Source organism: Chelonia mydas, chromosome 4, assembly GCF_015237465.2.
Source record: "Chelonia mydas isolate rCheMyd1 chromosome 4, rCheMyd1.pri.v2, whole genome shotgun sequence".
NCBI lineage: Eukaryota > Metazoa > Chordata > Testudines > Cheloniidae > Chelonia > Chelonia mydas.
The window spans coordinates 1309963-1329714 of NC_057852.1; the positions used below are offsets into that span (position 1 = coordinate 1309963).

The window sequence follows — 19752 nt, forward strand, 5'->3', positions numbered from 1 at the left end:
CGATGGGAGACGCTCTTAGGTCGACTTACCTTCCTGTTGTTCCCTGCACTTAAGACGGAAGAATCCCATGCACTACTACAGGCTGGGGACTGACTGGCTAAGTGGCAGTTCTGCAGAAAGGGACCTGGGGATTACAGTGGATGAGAAGCTGGATATGAGTCAGCAGTGTGCCCTTGTTGCCAAGAAGGTTAACGGCATATTGGGCTGCATTAGTAGGAGCATTGCCAGCAGATGGAGGGAAGTGATTCTTCCCCTCTCTTTGGCACTAGTAAGGCGAAAATCTGGAGTATTGCGATCCGTTTCGGCCCCCACCTACAGAAAGGATGTGGACAAACTGGAGAGTGTCCAGCAGAGGGCAACAAAAATGATTAGGGGGCTGGGGCACATGATGGATGAGGAGAGGCTGAGGGAACTGGGATTAGTTAGTCTGCAGAAGAGAAGAGCGAGGGGAGATTTGAGAGCAGCCTTCAACTACCTGAAGGGGGGTTCCAAAAAGGATGGAGCTGTTCTCAGTGGTGGTAGAAGACAGAACAAGAAGCAATGGTCTCAAGTTGCAATGGGGGAGATCTAGGTTCACTCGGAGGGTGGTGAAGCACTGGAATGGGTTACCTAGGGAGGTGGTGGAATCTCCTTCCTTAGAGGTTTTTAAGGCCCAGCTTGACAAAACCCTGGCTGGGATGATTTAGTGGGTATTGGTCCTGCTTTGAGCAGGGGGTCGGACTAGATGCCCTCCTGAGGTCTCTTCCAACCCTAATCTTCTGTAATTGTATGATTCTATCAGTCCTTTGTCCATCCCCTCAGACGGCACCGACTTCCCCTCTGGCCAGTGGGCGCTCAACTCCCGCTCTGCCCCAGACCCCCCCTACTCCACACCTTCCCCCAAGCACCGCCCCACCTTTTCCTGCCCCACCCCCCAATCACCCCTTCCTCTAAACCTTTGCCCATTCTCTTCCTGCCCCTGCTCCATCCCCGCCCTGCTTCTATCCCACCCCTTCCCCCAAACCCCCACCCTGCCTCTTCCCCGTCTCCTTCCCCAAGTATGCCATGTCCCCGTGTTATACTTAGAAATGAAAACCAGCAGGGTATTTTTTAGGGGATAAGGCAATATGCCATGTTTATTGTGAATACAGAAAGAATTAAAGTAAGCGATCAGTTATAGCTGTAACATTCCATTCTCTCACACATTCATTCACTCATACATAGAGTCCTGCAAGGTTGTTATAGTTACCAGCCTGGAGGTTGCTCGTGCCAAGTTACTGGCCAGGTGGCCTGGACACGAGGATGGAACCAAGTCTTGTCAGATGCGCATCCAATGCTCCTGGAGGGTGGTTGCAGTACCAGACTCAAAGTTCTCAGTTTTTAGAGTCTGTCTTTATAGGAGTTCATCCTCATTCAAATCCATAGGGTTTGCTTTGTCATGCTGTTTTCACATTTGAAGTGATAATCAATCACTGTTCTCATGTTTAAAATGATAGTCCATCACGCAGATGGCACAGCAGTGACAGCTTGTTGTTATCTTGTTCTTCGGTTCTCTGGCCCCTCTGTCCTTGGGGTAGTTGGGGATGGATTCCGGTTTGCCCTGCGGAGTCATCCGGTAATCTCCATCCTGCACATTCTTTGGCTGAATGTTCCTGGGTAGTTATTATTTGTTAGGCTGGCACTTCAACCTTTTAGTACTCATTCGAACATACATTTACAATCACACCCTATTTCACTTAACGTAACTATTTTCAAATCATTGGGGCATGAGAGACTCCAATGAATCTATCCATGCCACTGGTCACACATGAAAAAAAACCAAGCAAGATAGGAATGTAAAAGTGGACGAACAACAAATCTTGTTCCTGAGTTCAGAAAAAACATTTGTAACATGTTATTATCATATCACTTTTAGGACAAACTCTTTGTCGCTGAATGTTTTTCTTCAATTAGCACAGACCTTGCAAACTAACAGGCCTGCTTCATTTAGCAGAAACTCAGCAGGATGAGAGAACAGGCTGAGAGACATATTTCTTTCTAATAATACAAGCCAAATCCGGGGTCTGTACTGGACCATATTTTCCCGAAAATAATTAATGTATTAATTAATTTTAATTCAACATAATCCCCCTTTTTGACAGTAAGATTATTAATCACTAGTAAAAAGAAATACTTGTGGCACCTTAGAGACTAACAAATTTATTTGAGCATAAGCTTTCGTGAGCTACAGCTCACTTCATCAGATGCTGTAGTTCACGAAAGCTTATGCTCAAATAAATCTGTTAGTCTCTAAGGTGCCACAAGTCCTCCTTTTCTTTTTGCGAATACAGACTAACACGGCTGCTACTCTGAAACCTGTTAATCACTAGTGTCACTTCTTATTTAATCTGTTTAATAGAAAGTACGGGGAGACAATTTGGGCCTGTGGCTCTCGTCTTGCACACATTCCAAACATCCCAGTTAGACAAATACAATTCAAAACCAAAACAATTAGTAGGGGATGTTGCATTACAGATAGTTTGCCAGTAGTTGTGGGAGACCATCCAGAAAATATGTAAACTGTTATCTGTCTTTCTGCAGTGGCAATTCTTAACATGTCCCCGTCTGCATGCATAATATGGATTGTTCGGTTTCCCACATTGCCTTTTGTCTGTTCTCGGAACTGTGTTACCTCTTTACCTTTTAAACAGGTGATTGGTGAATTCCTGCTATTCAATGCCAAGACTGACAGAGAACTCAGCTAAATCAGTGCTTACAGTAAGCAGAGACTTTTCTGGCTGTGCCAAATAGTAGGTGTGATTATTGGTAAACACAGCATTTACATTGCATTTACATTTGTCCACTGGTGGGTTGCTAACACTTCCATCCTCCCAAAACACCTCCTCCCAGGAATTAACACATACACATTGCTCATTATATAATACTTTGGTTTCATTGTTTAATTCATCCCACATACACGATCCTAGTGAAATGTCTTTACTACAGGGCTCTGGAGCAACAGGTAGGGACAAGCACACCCACTTTTGAGGAGTCCACTCGGTATAACCTCTCGTGTCCAATAGCTTCCCTCCCTCCCCAGCCCACTGGCTCGAGATCCGGGGTAGCCAGAACTATCCAATGTGCAATAGGGGGAGTGGGCTAACTTTCCATATCTTTGCTTCCAGAGACTGTTAATGTGCAATCCTGACAACAATTTCTCCAATTAAAAGGTCTGGTTTTACCATGCTAGAAACATACTTGTCAATATGAGTAGATGCAGTATCAAACAATGACCTTTTTCTTTGCTTCAACAAGTGTATTAAAACCTTGGTGTTTCCTGATATTACCCAAAACTTTTCGTGTGCCAATGTGGACAAAGCAAGTATCTGCATTTCAGTACATCAAATGGCTATGCATGGTTTTGCATTTTTACCTGTTTCTTATGCAGCAGCCAGGTGGTAGCATTGAGCCATTACTATAGGTTCCATCTAGCTTTAAAATTACCAAGACCTATTTGGACTAGATCCACATTAGCATGTATCTGTTTCTGTATCAGGCTGTCCTGTAGCTGGGACAGAGAGCTTAATTTATTTTTAATTGCTTTTAAATCCACAGAATTCATGAGTCCTGCTCCCACACCAAAACTCCCCAGCATTGTATCCATAAGATCTCTTTTGGCCCTAGTGAGAGGGGAATGCTGGTGTGTTCTTATCCACGCTGAAAGAATGGAAAGGGAGTAAGGTATACATTTGGGCTCTATGTTAGAAACATTTAACCTTGTCCAATCCATGTTAATTTTTATGTTTACCAGAAGGGGGCTTACTAAAACTTTCACCAGTGTGGTCTGGACCTTGAACAGTGCAGGTTTCTTCATGGACCTTGGTGTATTTCTCATAAATACGTACTCTTTTTCCCACTTCCATGCACAATCATCTGGGAATGCCTGTGTGTGTGTGTGGGCAGTATACGACAATAACTGTTACCAAGGTTCCTGATTTTACAAACCCATCCCAAATCTAGGGGAGTAAGGGCTAGTATGCAATTGTGGTGCTGTCTCCAAAATAGCCTTCAGTTTGTATCCCCACCATCCAATTACTTTCCCTCCCCGTGGGGACTGAGATGTTTACCTGTAATCCCAATTCTCCCTCCCCCACATAAACATGAGTGCTTCCTAGGGGTTTTAAAGTAATGCTGGTATTCAGATCAAGCCACCGTATCTGGATGTCCGGATCATGGAAGGGAATCCATGGGGTGTTTTCTGATCCTGAGCCATTTCCTAACAGTGTAACAGCTAGGATCGTTCAACCTTCTCCCAGGGGTCCTGGGACACGGGTGTCGTCGTAGCACTGCTAGTGGGCCTCCTCTGCTGCGACTGCGGACGCGAGTAAATTCATCCAACTCAAGGACCACCAAACCACCTGTGGCTTCATTCCTCATGCTGACTGGAATGTCACTCGGCTCTTCTCCGATGTCGTTTCTCACAGCTCTCCTGACGAACCGAATGTGCAATCTGGACCGGCTGGAGAATGCACACCCTCAGCAGGGGGAGTAGCAGCAGCACAATCCGGTGTTCAGGAATCCTGTGAGAATAATAATAAAAACACACCACGTCCACAGGTCCTGGTATCCAGTCAGCACCGGGGCATTGTGCCTAAAACATAATTGTGACAGTATTAATTCAAGCAAACAATTTAATCCGTGAAACGTGAACCCACTTCAATTTACCATCCTTATCAATGCGGTAAATGAGAGGGCTGAGGTGACCAACTATGGAGTAGGGACCACTCCACTTTGACTCCAGTGTGTGATCCCTTTTGACCAATTTTAAATATATTACCTGATCTCCTGCTTCCCACAGTTGAGAGTCCCCAGCTCTTTGCTGATCCATTCTTTTGTTCATTAGCTCAATTCACCCTGTACTGTAGGGTGCTTTTATCTTCCTGCAGCTGCTTCAGCCACTGCCAGTGCTCATGAGTCCCAGTTAGGTTGTCCCCTGTCAATTCCACAGTTTGCTCTGGGTCGATAACCAATTTCATACCTTGCCCAAAGACATTTTGATACAGCTGGATTTTAGTCCTCAGCCTATCACTGCTATGAATGGCAGCCAGAATAAGTGGCAGCTTCTCAGGCCAATTTCTGCCAGTGTTATCTACGACCTTTCTCAGTGCTTCTTTGATAGTGCGGTTCATTCTTTCCACTTAGCCAGAAGATTGAGGCCTGTAGGGTATGTGGAATTTGAGAGTAATTCCCAGAGCACAACTCCCCTACAAATGTCCCTCCATTATCAGAGTCGATGACCTCGGGAGTTTCATATCTGCATACCACTTCTGAAAACAGCTCCTTGGCAGCCGTTCAAGCACTGTTGTCCTTGTGGGGAAGGCTTCAACCTACCCTGAAAATGAATCTATAATCACAAGTAAATACCTTCCTTATTTCTGGACAACTTATCAATTAAATCAATTTGGATTCTATGCCATGGGCCCAGTCATTGATGGTGGAACATCTGAGGTTGGTGTGGGGGTCGAGCTTTATTCCTGGCACACTGTACACAATTCCTAACCCAGGTCTCTCCATTATCTCTCATGCACTTCCATTCTGCTACTTGCTTTAACCTTTTCAGCGTCCCTTCTACTCCTTCATGCATAAACTGGTGAGCTATGCTCACTAGCTCTTGTCTTTCAATTCTCCTGGGGGAGCGGAGAGTATCCTGAGCCTTATGTTCCTGTTTTCTGGTTACCACCGCTACTCCTTCATAATCTCTGTCTATTGCATCGGCATGGTTGTTCCAAATAGTCTCAGCTGCTGAGCCCGTACCGTGTGCCTTTACATGTCTGATCTTTAGTTGATCAAGGTGGGTGGTAACCCAAGCATAAATCCATTACCACTGCTCTACACATGCTCTCTCTTTTCCATCTGCGGATTCCCAATAATTTCTTTGCAAGTCAAACATCCAGTGTTGTGCCCCGTTCACACAATAATTACTGTCAGCAAAAATATACACAGTCTTAGGGGAGTTCTCATACTGTTTTAAAATTGATAATACAGCATGTAGTTCAGCGTGTTGTGCTGAGCCGTGATCCAAATATCCTTTGATTACTTCTTCTTCTAAATTTATGGCAGCATATTTAATTCTTTTCTTGCCCTGGATTACCATGGAACTGCCAGTGAAGCAGATACATTTCTCCTGGCCCACTGTATTCAATTCTTTGAGACCTTCTCCCCCTTCATCCGTTGTAATGGCTGCCACCTGTCTAGTGGCAAAGCCCAATTTCTGTCTCAGACTCTTAATTAGTGACTTGCAGTGGTTATGATTTGTGGGTGTTCTACCCTGCTCCAGTGTTAATTTCTTTACCATGCCTTGGAGCACGATTCTCTCTTGCAATTCTTTCAGAGGCTTCAGCCTGATCTGCCAGGAATTTTTCTCTTTCTCTGCATTCCCGGAGCGCCTCTTTTACTATTTCCGCTGGCTCTGTGTATTCGTAGACAGCACCTTCCAATTGTCTGCTCCCTTTTCCGTTTGGTTTAGCTTTTCCTGTAGAGATGCCTTTTCCTCTTTACAGGAAGCTAAGCGGAGGTAAGAATCATTATATGCCTCCCACAATAGCCAAATTGCTGCTGCAACTCTTTTGGCAGCACTAGAGGGTTTGTACACAAGGATATACTGAGCCAATCTATCCTATAGGTCTGAAATGGTGCAGACATCAGCAAGGGCTTGTTCAGTCAAGGACTGTGCCCAAATTTCTGAAGGATTTGCTTAAAAGGGGTGATCTCCTAAGCAAAAGATGAGGTTGGGGCCACCTCCAGTTCTATTTCCCCTTCAGGCAAAATTTTACCCTGCCTTTTCTTGAACATTTTTAAAAAGCTTGTTCAAACTTTCCTGTCACACCTGACAGTTCAGCGAGTGACAACCTAGATTTTGAAACCGTAGCTTATCAAATGTTCCCATCACATCTGACACAGGTCAGCGAGTGACACAGCCTAGATTCTGGGCTCGTCACTGTGACGCACCCTAGTCACACCTGACACCGCCTAGGTTCTGCAAAACTTTCTCATCACCCCTGACATAGTTCAGCAAGTGACACAACCTGGATTCTGAAACCGTAGCTGAATAATATTTACCTCTGCCTATATACTTCAAGGCCAGGAGTTGGACAGACTCCTATATCCTTCAGAATTTGTCAATATGAGCTCCATAGTACTTTTTACTTGTATATATCTTTTACCTCTTCATATATATATATATATATATATATATATATATATATATATATATATATATATATATATATATCTCCTTCAAGACCTAGGGGGTCATATTTCTTTCTAATAATACAAGCCAAATCCAGGGTCTGTACTGGACCATATTTTCCCAAAAATAATTAATGTATTATTACTTTTAATCCAACACCTGCTCCTCCCCCATCCGCCCGGGGCATCCTGAATTCCGTGAAACAGCTGTTTTGCAGTGGGCAGAAAGTGCTGGGAGGGAGGGGGAGGGGTTGCTCAGTGGGGCCGCCGGAGGGCGAGATGCACACGCCAGCAGGTGAGGACAGAATAAGCAGCAGGTTTCAAACAAACCAGAGAAAGTATTTTTTCCACACAATGCACAGTTAACCTGTGGAACTCTTTGCCGGAGGATGTTGTGAAGACCAAGACTATAACAGAGTTCAAAAATGAACTAGATAAATTCATGCAGAAGAGGTCCATGAATGGCTATTAGCCAGGATGGGTAGGGATGGTGTCCCTAGCCTCTGTTTGCCAGGAGCCGGGAATGAGCAACAGGAATGGATCACTTGATGATTCCCTGTTCATTCCCTCTGGAGCACTACTACTGTCGGAAGACAGGCTACTGGGCTAGATGGACCTTTGGTTTGACACAGTATGGGCAGTCTTGTGTTGCTTATGTTCTTGGTTGTAGGAACCAGTCCTGGCTATTAGAGGAGCAGATGGCTTCAAAAGACCACTCTTGTGGATCTGGGAATCCTGGGCAAACTAATTCCCTTCCTTTCGAGAAAGACAGAAACACCCATTTCCTCCTTCTTTCTATTCCAGGCTTCGTTCCTTTTTCCAAAGACTCGCCTCTCGGGAGCACAGAGAGATCCATGTGCACAAAGTGCTCGTCCAACCTGCAGCCACTGAGGCATGCTCTGGCCTCAGCCCCCAAGAACAGGCATTGCCAGAAAAGCCCCAGAGAAGAAAATGCTCATGGACCATTCTGTCAGGCATGAAAAGACTCTCTGTCTGTTGCCAATCCCACAACGCGATGGCAGAGAGCAATGGAGGAGAGAAGAGCTTCCTCTCCAAGAAGGTGGACACACTTGTCCCTGAAGAAGAAAGCAGCTGAGAACCAAGTGGAGGCAGAGGAGGTGAAGCTGCAGGAGATGACAGACAAAGTCGAAGTGGATCTTACAGGTGAGGATTCAATCCACATGGTTTGCAAAGAGCACGTGAGGAATACTCACACCAGTCACTCTACAAGCCTGAGACATCAGGGGCTTCTCATGGGACAGTGATGGGTACCTCAGACTCTGGAATCCATTTAGTGCCGGATCGTCTGGGTGAGGGTGGCAGAGGTCCATCGCTGAGGTAGGGAGAGCTGACAATGTCAGGTCACCCCGCTCTGGGGATCTGACACTGTGGGGTGGGGAGTACAAACATTGCTCCAGGCTGTAAGGAGAAGAGAGAGGCTGGATGTTGGAGGAAATCATTTCTTTTCTCCTGGATCGGGTCCCTTTCATCAGGAAAATGCTCCAGAGGTCTCAGCAGGTCACAGCTGGGAACCGTACCAGAGCTGAGTCATTCCTTCTTGGGGGGTTCAATGCAAAAGGAGGCCTGGTGCCCATCACTGACAAGAAAGGGGTGCAAGGGGAGGGGAAGAGTAGATGACACCATTGAAAAGAAACTGGCCCCTAGGGAAGAAGAAGTCTCGTGTGGTCAAAGCCCCCAGCTAGGAGTCAGGAGAGCGGAGTTCTCTGCTGAGCTCTGCCAACAACCTTCAGTCTGACCCTGGGCAATTCGCTTCAGGGCTCTGTGCCCAACTTCCATCCTCTGTAAACCAGGGAGAAGACATGGAAAAGCAAAAATGTTAAGCATGTTTTTTTCTGTTCCAGGGACGAAGAAGTAGCCGTCTGAGTGGAAGGGGAAGTGGAAGAAAGGATGCCCAGAAGAGCAGGAAGAAGAGCGCACTCCCAGCCCCTCATTAACAAGCAGCTCCCATATGACGATGGTAATGACGCTGTGTGACTGTGCTCATGGAAAGCATCCCTTGCTGTGTGTATGAATATCTCCCGGAGCTGGTATCTCTTACAGAACTACCTGCCCCTTGCTCAGGGGGCTGAAAACAAACACTCGTCTAGGGTGATCAACTCCAGGCAGTCTTTATCTGGGTTGCTTGAACGACGCCCGCTTTGACAAAGGGGTTTAGGCACCTGAAGAAGTCCAGAGGTGCTTTGTGGGATTGGCAGAAGTGCCTGACTCAGGTGCCTAATTCTGATGCACTTTCCATGGCACACAGGCACGGATGAAAATCATACAAGGCCCATCCCAGCACTTGTAGGGGTAACCCACATATCTCCTGGCTGTGGTGTTTTGGCCCATCTTGTGGCACCAGGACCACTTAGAGACAGAAAGAAAAGGAGTCTGCTCTAGAGCCTTAGTTAACAGCCTCTTGGCTTTTCGCTCATGTGGTCGAGGCTCCTGCACTAAGCTCCAGAGGTCCCAGGTTCCATCCCGCCTGCCAACATCTGGGCTCCATCCGAGTTAGAAAGACACCTACACACCTTTGTAACTCTTGCTGTTAGGGACAGAGCTCCCTGCAGCACATTCAAAAGTCTGCAATTCTGGGAGCTTCTGACACGCCGGGGGGCTGGAGTATGTATGCGAGTGTGCCACGCTGGTGTGCTCTACTGCGTCCTTAGCTGCTGGCATCCAGGACAGACGGTGCTAATCCAGCGCCATGCAGGCCAGCTGCAGTAATCCCCAGGGGGTACCCTGGCACAGAATTTCAGTCAAGCTTACCTGAAGACCTTAAATCCAGGCCATTTGCTCTTGATTTGTCCAAACTAGTTCTCAATGTCCCCAGGGCTTGACCACCATGTCCAACCTTCCTCACCGAACTTGGAAGTCAAATGACTGGAAGTTTTTTGTATCCATCTGCAGTCTTCCTCTGTAGATGCCTGAGGGGACCAGCAGTACTTAGATCAGCAAGAATGGAGTGAAGAGAGGAGGGGGATTTTAATACTAGTTTCCTTCCATCTCTGTCACACTGAGCAGTGCAATCTCCCCTTCCAAGCTCCTGAATCCTCTATCAGAGCATGTTCTGATTCAGTGTCTGACCCTGTCCACCACACTGCAGTAGGATTCAGCTGCGAAGCGACGCTTGACCAAACACTGGGTCTCGTTACACCCAGAAATAGTCAGAGTAACTCCAGTGAGGTCAGGCAAGTTCCTTGGGACTGACCCTAGCATAACAGAGCAGAATTTTGCACAGTCTGGTGGTCACTCTGTGGTCAGTACATGCTCACTGTCTTGGAAACAGTGGTGCTAGCTTCAGGAACAATAACCCATTAGGGGAAAAGAATAAATACAACGTTCTCTGAAGGGACTTGCCCTGCCTCAGCCTCCCTGCACCAATTAGTGTCTCCTCTGAGAGACGCCTTTCCTGCCTACATTCCAAGCCTCTCCCTGGGGAAGGCAAGAGGTGGCCAAGCAGGGAAGGTCTGACTTCTGTTTCTGAAGAGCGACAATGTGTCTCTGGCTGTAAGTGAGATTTGAGATGTCACTTTGTGAACCCACCACCGCAGGGAGGATGGTGTGTGTGTGTGTGTGTGTGTGAGCTCCACTACACAATGAAGCCGACCTACCTTACCTCGGCATACAGCCGCCACAGCAATTCCATCCCTGGTGTGTGTCCGCACTTTGCTGCTTGTGTCGGCAGTGCACGTCCTCACCAGAAGGGCTTGTCTTGATTGTAGGGTCAGAGTGGGGCATTGTGGGAAGGCTCCTGAAAGCCAGTTGACGAAAGCGATGCGGTGTCTGTACTGACGCTGCATCGACCTAACGGCATCGACCTGGACTCTCTGCCACTTGTTGAGGTGGAGTTATGAATTTGGCACCCAGGGGCAGTTCTGCTGACTGGAAGGAAATTCCATAGTTAGGGTGATGCAGGGTGAGCGGCCTTGCGTTGAACTAACTCTGGAGTGTAGACCAGGCCTTAGTGTGTCCTCGCCACCTCCAATCAAACCAAAGAGGTGTAAATAAAGTTTTCCCCAGGTCAAAGTTACAGATCTTAAGTGGTTTATCTGATGGTATGCTGGCTCAGTTGTCTTCTGCTCCAGATGGCCCTTTAGTGAGCAGGTGCAGTTCAGGTGTCTCTTGGAAGTATCCAGCTTTCTGGCTCTGTAAACTGTGGCTAGAAATCTTCCCAGCATGGAATCATGAGAAGACCAGTACTTTGGACTGGGCCAGAAACACTGGGTCTATGAGAACGGATCTCCTCAGGATGGTTTCAGCCCTTCCAGTCATGGCTGGAAAGCCAAAGCACAGGCTCTGCAGCAGAAAAAGAAATCATGGGGAATAACGTCATCCAGACTCTTCTCATCTTTCCATCCTGCTTCCGTTCCAGGAATGGGGGAAGGTTCAGGAGCCTCCAAATGTCTCCACCCCTCTCAGAAGCCAATACTGTTTTGTAATACGCTGGAGAGGAAAGGAGACATGACAAAAGGACAAGAGCGAATGGCAGTGGGGGCAGGTGGCAGATTGGGAGAGCTGAGTGAAATTCTTTCCCCCCTCCAGCCAATGAAGACCATTTACGAGCTCCTTTTCCTACGGGGATACCGAGAAGCCATCCTGGAAATGGATCCCCAGATGCTCATCCTCTGCGTCAGGCAAGTGCAGTACGTGATGGATCTGTGCTTGCCAGGGACCTGCATGGCCAGGCAGACATCCAGCCCCGAGGAGGGATCCAGCTGCCTCAGCCCCCTAAGGTAATGACTGAAAGGAAAAGGAAGAACAGATTTGTTCGGCTAAACACATGGGGGCTGTTCATGGCCATCAGTTGTTCGGGTGCTGTAGTTAGCCCAGACTCAGTTCGGAGCAGGTCCCTCTTGAGGGAAAAGGGTTGAGAGCCGTGCGTTCTTGTGAGTCACACTCGCTCAGCTGACGCCGTCCACAGGCCAGCTGCTTTCCCTACACACTCAGGCAGCAGCCATGTTTTGTGCATCCATCCACATGTGCCACATGCCACAGTGTCAGCACTTTTATCAGTGCCTGCTGAGCAAATCCGTGGGCCTCTGTCCCAGAACGCGGAGAGAGCCACACCGGCAGCACATGGGGCCAGGCACCACAGGATGTCAGCATCACAGGCAGACAGGAGAAAGAGGGAGCAGTTCAACTGGTTCTGTAGGCACAGTTAGGGGCTTCCATCTACACGGGAAAGACAGAGCGCCAGAAGACACCTCAGGTAGCGTAAACTGATATAGCTTTGCTCGCTTACACCAACTAAGGATCTGGCCTCACATGCCTGCTTGAGTCCTGTTACCTGTCACAGTAAAGAATCAAGTATTCAACCATAGTGCGTGATGCCATCAACCACCTGAAGAAGCTACAGCGTCACTAACTGGTTACAAACTCAGTGAAACTGCAGTGTAGACAGGGTATCACACTGGATCTATCCTTGGGGAGGCTAGCTACTGCTGACCATGCTGTGTGTCCCAGGTCTTGTGCAGATTTGAGAACCCTCAGCTCCCTGCAGTTTTCAGAGAGGCAATCACCATCGTCCAGAGTGAGGAGGAGGAGGAGCAGAGAAATATCGCCCTGGCTTTCTGCACTGAGGTGAGATTCATGAGTTGACAGGCACAAGTGGGCTTTCTGGAGAGCAGCTCATGGCAGTAAGCTCTGGGGTACATTCTCAGCAGCTTAGCAGCCCTACCACCAGCTAGCTCCTCTCCGCACATGGATGGTTGCGGGGCATGGCAAAGAGAGGGAGGGAGAGACAGGGTGAGATTGCTCCTGGCTGGATGTGCCTAGATAGGGTTATGGGACAAGAAGCCATGTTTCTCCAGTGCCCCAAGGCCATGCTTCTCTCCTCACCTTTCCTGGGGTTCTGCTTTTCTTCTGCCCCACGGCTCTCTCCATGGCACTCAATGAGGTCTGGAGAGTCCCCTTTCCCTGGGGGCTTATTTGTGACTTGTGCATTAGTCTAACTTTGGGGAATGAACCAACTGAAACAGCAGCAAATGGCTGCCTACACACCAGAGACTTTGTAGAGGAGTAAGTGGCCATTTGGTAAATGACTGTCCAGGGAACAGACCCCACAATAAGACCTCTGCTCCTCAACCTGATCTTCATTTGGCTCTTGCCAGTTTCTCCAGAGTCCTTCCATTGACACCATCCTGACAAGATCAGTCCTCCAGGCACAGCTCATGGACTGGACCAAAGACGCAAATTCCATCATACGGAGGCTCAGTCTGCGAGGCCTTGGCAGTATTGTGTTCCAGCCAGAAAAGGTGAGAGCCGTGGATTGCCCAGGGGACCCAGGAAGCCAATGTCCATCAAATAGCTCAGAAATGAGAGGGAGATCCACACACAAGCCTTGTTGTTTAAAAGACAGCCCTCAAATGGTGGAGGTGCTTTCGGAGCAAATCAAGGCATGCCGTGCTCCCTGCTCCCGTGAGCTGAACCCTGATTGCAGATGTGATGCAATGGGGAGGCACGGTGAGCAAAGACAAAGGTTTCAGAGAGCAGCTGGCACAGAGTGACAGAAGAATGACTTTCTGCCTCCGTTCTGCCCTATGTGCCCTCCATGGTTTCTCATAGGTGGGAGTGGGATGGTCCAGCATGTGCTCCAGGCGGTCATCCTGGATAGTAGTGAGCTGTCTTCTTCATTTCTGCAGGCGCAATTGTTACAAGTCCAGCTGCCAGAAATCATGGCCATGTTTTGTGATAGGGATTGAGGGCATGCCACGGAGGCCATGCATAAAGCTGCAGACATCATCTACCTCCTCAACAGCGAGGGGCTTGGCTCCATCTCCCAGGACATTGCAGTCAGCCTTCGCCCCTTCATTGATGTCGTAAGGCTTGGAACCCCCAGAAGAAGCCCACTCCCCCCCTCCACCTGTCTCTGATGCCCTTGTCTCTCTCTCCCCATCCCCTTCCTCCCGCCCCTCAGGCCTGCCATGGAGCCTCCAAGGAGTGCCCCCGCCATGGGTGGGGAATCTCCTGCTGAGCCACCCTCCCTGTCAGAGCTCTTCTCGCCAAAGCTCAGCCTCAGCGCCATGCTCCCAGCCCCTGCTGCAGCCTGGACTGGGGGAGAGGGGGCCTGGCCCTGGGCAGATGACCAGCTGTCTGGAGAACACAGGCCCCCAAAGAGGTGGAGATTCTCAGCAGGAAAGAGGTGGGTCAGGAATGGCCCGGCTCTCAGGGGCACCCAAGAGCAAAAGAAATGCTGTCTTTTGGAGCAGCCAGTCCCTGCCAGGCTCCAGCAGCTGCTTCTCCCCTTCCCCACACCACTCTCCAGCAGCCTTCCCGCCCTCTCCCCTCATCTTCTCGGATTCTGTGCTCTCCAGACAGAAACTGCCTCCGGGACACCCTGGGGCTGCACTGTCCCGCATAGTGTATCAGGCTCTGCACAAGCTGTCTATGGCGCTGGCCTGGTGGCCTTCCTGCTCCCGCCAGCCAAGTTAGTTCACACAGCGGGAACCGGAGCAGCGTGCGCATTACGACTCTGTCGCGCTATGCTCTGATGCTGCCTGGCTTTAACCGGGCATCCCCACCCCCTGTGTGTCGTTGCCAGGAGAAGGGCAGTGTGCGCTCAGCTGCCATTTTACTGCTTGACAACGTGGTGAGCAGGGTGCAGGACCCCGACAAACACATCGTGCAGCAGGAAATCATCAACTGCTTGCTCCCGCTGATGCTGCATCTTGAAGACCAGGATGAGAGTGTGACACTGGTAAGTGCCATGGTCATTATTGCCTTAAGAGCAAAGAGCCAGGATCCCCTGGGGCCCCCACTCCATTCATCGCCAGAGCCCCTTGCCCAAGTGGAGTCTTCTCCTCCCTGCTTCACTCCATGCTGGAGCCTAGTACCTCATCCATCCTCACAGCACAATTTGGAAGAAAAGCCTTCTTCTGGGAAAGAGTCCTGACTCTCTTTTGCAAAGACAGGCCTCAGGCCTTTGGGCTGCTGCATCCCAAGGCTCACAACAAGAGACAGCAAAGGAAAAGGAGCATAGATCTGTACGTGCCCCTTTGGCTCAGGGAGCTGATATATGCACACAGACTTCTGGAAAGTAGGTGCATCTGCCTTGTCTTCCCTGGAGATCCAGAGAGAACTTCTCCAGCTCCTATCTTCCCAACATTCACTGGACATTGCCCTCTTTCCTTGGGCCAACTGGGATGTGGAAGGAAGCCTGATCTGGGGGCTCCTTTGGTCAGACTCTTTGGGATCCCAAAGCTGACTCATGGTCTCCTACAGTATGTTTGCGCAGAAGGACTGAGCTGTGGAGATCTCTTGTGATTCTTTCCAGGGCCATCCATAGAAGGGCACAGGGCCCCGGACAAACCCCACATTCCACCCCAGGCCCCACACCTCTTCCTGGCCCTGCTCCGCTCCCCGCCCCTCCCCCATTCCTCCCCTTCCCGCAAGCCCCCAGCCCCTCCTCTCCCGAGCGACACTAGGAGCCAGCGAGGCAGGGCGTAGCGTAGCGGGGCCGGGAGTACTGCTGCTGGCCCCGGCACGGCCCAGGTCCTGAGTCCCCCTGAGGTGTGGGGCCCTCCGAAGTGTGGGACCCGGGGGAACCGCCACAAACCAAAGGACGGGAAGGCTCTGGTTCTCTCCAGCCAACTCTCCCTTTCCTCTCCTCAGCACACTCCTGTGGAGAACAAATTACAGGAATCTCCACTGGCAGGAAAAGCAGGAGAACAAGGGACGGGGAAGGTTCCATGTCCCCCAGACTATCCCTCTCTCAGGGAGAACCCTCTTGGTCTCCTCTTCTCTTGCAGTCATGTAAACTGACGCTCTTCCGCTGCGCAGTCTTCCTCAGGTGGGCTCATTTGAAGACGCTCTTCCGCAGCATGGCCTGGGATGGCTCCTCACAGCTCTTGAAGTGTGTCTGGATCTGCTTGGTAGGTGAATTCCTTGTGCCTTGAGAGTGCTGAATGGCAACTTGAGGAAGACCTTTCTAACCCCACACCCTGAGTACCCATCCGCTTCGGTTGGGTTGCAGGACTCCTTCCCAGGCTCTCTGCTGGCTCATTTTGGCAGGAGTTACAATCCGTTCACATTGTTGACATTTTTCTCCACAACTTTCCGAACTCCAAACTTTTGTCTTCTCAAATGAAAGCTGAGGTTCTGGAGAACACAATAGGAACTTCAGAGAGGTGCTGCTCTGGTGTATGGGTTCATATTGACGGTTGCCATGGCCTGGTTATATGCCTTGGCTTTCCTGGACTATTCACTGTGGAAAGAACATGTCATTTCTATATTGTGCATTTCTTCCTTCTTTCTTCCTAGATGCAGAACAACGAGAGCCAAATCCCCAAATTCCTGTTCCAGGGTTACAGTACCTGGAAAGCTCACAGACAGCAATAAGACATTCTGCAGCCCGATTCATTGGTAAGCAGAGCAAATTCACTTGATCTTTTTTAAATGCTTCCTTCAAAGGCCTTTTCTAGACGGCTGCTCTGTTCCCTCCGACAGCACCAGAATCCTAAAACTGCGTGTGTGTGTGTGAGAAAATTAACATGTATTCCAAGATGAAGGAAGCAACTTTACTGCATTGACTGCAACAACTTCCCCTGCCCACAACAACTCTTTGGCTGCGGCTAGGGGAATCCAGCATGATGTGAATTCAATCTACTTTGGAAATCAGCCTCTCAGTAACTTCTGGGCGTCTGATGCTTTCTCAAATGTGCTTTGTGAACAGATGTAAGGAATGTATGGAATTTCCCAAGGGCTGTCTTGGGGGAATGGCTGCATCATTAGGAGTTTTCAGCGAAGGATTTGAAAAGCCATGAGAGCCATTGTATTCATTGTAAGTCTAGGAAATACTATCCACCATTACTGCGATTTGTAGTCTGAAACAGTGAATGAAGATGGCATCTCCCGCCTGTATGAAGGTAAGGAAATACCTCTGTGTGTTTGGGCCTCTGTGGGAAGTACAGGGGTGCAGCACAGGGCCTGAACACAGCTTTGAATGTGTCCCCCTCAGTCTAAGGACAGCGTTGAAGGAAGAAGGATGGTCACGCGAGCTTTCATCGAGGTCCCACAATCTGTGCACGGGAGCAGGGGAATTCCATCCTTAGCTCCTAGTGTAGACGTAGCCTTAGAGCTGTGTGGGGAGACTGTCTTCATCAAGGTCAGAAAGTCTCTAAAGGAAGGCCTGACCGAATTGAAAAGGGCTGTTGTTATTAAGGATCATAGAATCATAGAATATCAGGGTTGGAAGGGACCCCAGAAGGTCATCTGATGATGATGCTAATGACGATTACCCTCTGTAGGGAAAGATTCATCACCTGCCCTCCCTGGAATGGAGTGATTGCAGGCCAGGGAACTTAACTCTGAGATTGGTTATCAGCTCCTAAGAAATCCCATCAGGGCACATGGGAAACACTTTTCCCTGTGAGCTCTTCAGGAATGAAGGCACAGGGCCACAAAGGATTTCAGGAGATGTTAGGAGCCTAAATCCCTTTGTGAATCTTGGCCTAAATGTTGGATGGTTTAACGTGGCTGCTGCTGTCACTTTCCTGTTCCATCCAAAGAACAAGTGCCTCTGTGTGTGTGTGTGGGTGGGTGGGTGGGTGGGTGTTCGCCGGCAGAGGGGGAAGTTATGCAAGAATGGGGTCTCCTCTCTGTCCAGGGCTATTTTGGGAGGAGCCGAGTTGTTCTTCTTGTGCTCTTAGAATATTGGGGAGCTAATAGCAGGGGGCAATGGCCATCGGAAGTGGAGGTTTCCTAGGTACCAGTCACATCAGCACCATGGGGTTTTCAACCCATTTCCTCTTGGTTTCAGCTTTTCACGAAGTGCCTTTGAAATCGGACAGGACCACGTGGTACATCCTCAACAGATATTATAAATGGTTGCAGAAGCTTGGAAATCTCGTGTCGGGTCCTGCATTTGACTAGGGAACCAGGACCGACACTGAAGAGCTCTTTGTCCTGCTATGGTAAATACAACAGACGCTTCTCAACTTTTTGGTGTCCCGAGCCTCTGTTTGCCAGAAGCTGAGAATGGGGGACAGGGGACTGATCACTAGATGACTGCCTGTCCCTTCATTCCCTCTGGGGCACCTGGCATTGGCCACTATCGGAAGACAGGATACTGGGCTAGATGGACCTTTGGTCTGACCCAGTGTGGCCTTTATGTTTGGAACTGGGGATGAAAAATGAGGTGGATATCAGCAAATGACACAAAATTATGTAGATTAGTCATGCCTAGAGAAGACTTGGAAGAAGTTCAAAGGGATCGAAGAAAGCCATGTCACTGGGCAGCACCATGGCAGATGAAAACCAGCGCTGACCAAGGCAGGGCCATACACATGGAAAGCAGTGAGGTGAACGACTCCTCCATATCGCTGGTGTCAGAAGCCAAAGCACGGCTGGTTGGGCCCAGTGGTTGGAGCAGTGGCGCTGGGGCCTCGTACTCAGAGTCGTGGCGGACGAGTCGAGGGGAGCCAAGGGTTGGAGCCGGAGTCAGGAGTCAAGAGCAGGACTGGAACAGGCTGGGGAGTAGGGCAAGGCCCGGATTAAAGATTCCCGGCCAATGGGAGCTGTGTGGGAGTGGAGCCTACAGGCAAGATCAGCCCCCGGGACACAGGTTCCCAGTGCAGTGCTTGTCGCGGTGATGTGACTGGCAGGGGCCCGGCCAGAACGCAGCACACTGGGGCTTTAGTGACTGCAGCACGGGGCCCCCGTTAGCTCTACTCCTTTCGTGTGTGCACCATTGTCCCACTTCTGCCCCATTTCCACACACTGTTACAGGGTAGAACCCTGTAGCTGATCTCTGAAATGTCTCTCACTAGAAGGACGTTACTGCAGAGGCAGGACAACCCCACCTTTGGGCACCATGTAGGACATCTCACAACACTGTATAAAGCCCTACATTCACACAGCTTCTCGCATGTGATTCCCTCACTCATCAGAGCCAGGCGGAGAGAGGAGAAATTCTCCCAGACTCCCTCTTACCATTGCCAGCCCACAGGGGAGCGGAGGTTGCATGAGGTTGGGTGCTCTCTTGAAGAAATGCCAGCTCTCAGGGAAGTTGCAAATGAGCATTAGCAAAGTCGGGTGGGGTTGTGCCGTGGAAAACTACCCTGCTTGAAGGTTTTGTTCTTCTCATTTGGGTTCCTGCCCTTTCTCCCTCTTCCAGACATCGAGAGGCCAACAGGAGCCAACTGAGCCCACCACTGATCCCATCTCTTGTGAGACAGCAAAGCAGCTTTGCATGGGAAGGAGGAGACAGAAGAGGCCGAGCAGCATGTGCCGGGCTGAACCAGCCACACAGAACCCCATAGTCTAGGCGGAGGAAGCCAAGCCCCTCCCCAGCCCCGCCAGACATGTTCCAACTGAAGAACCAGTGTGAAAGGAGCAGCTCAGCTCAGGCTAGGCAGACTGTCGAAAATGGAGGATACACACTGTAAGCTCCAGTCCAGAAGCAGCTGAAGCCCCTGACTGCAGAGCCCCGAGGCTCCGAGACCCAGCCGCGTCCCCGGGGGCCTGCAGACATGCAAGGGAGATCAGACTCTCTCGGAGTTTCCCACGCCGGGAGCCCAGAGACATCTCATAGGAAGTAACCTGGGT

The 19752-nt window shown here is 49.6% G+C and overlaps 1 protein-coding gene and 1 long non-coding RNA gene across 2 annotated transcripts in view; one reads left to right on the forward strand and one right to left on the reverse strand.

Annotated features, from left to right (window-relative positions):
* Positions 1-19752, forward strand: part of LOC102930774 (class I histocompatibility antigen, F10 alpha chain) — a 1343638-nt gene that overhangs the window by 993033 nt on the left and 330853 nt on the right. The window lies entirely within an intron of this gene.
* Positions 2310-19752, reverse strand: part of LOC119566052 — a 302951-nt gene continuing 285508 nt past the window's right edge. The window contains exon 3 of the long non-coding RNA XR_005225032.2: positions 2310-4609. This is a non-coding gene — a long non-coding RNA (uncharacterized LOC119566052). The remainder of the gene's footprint in view (positions 4610-19752) is intronic.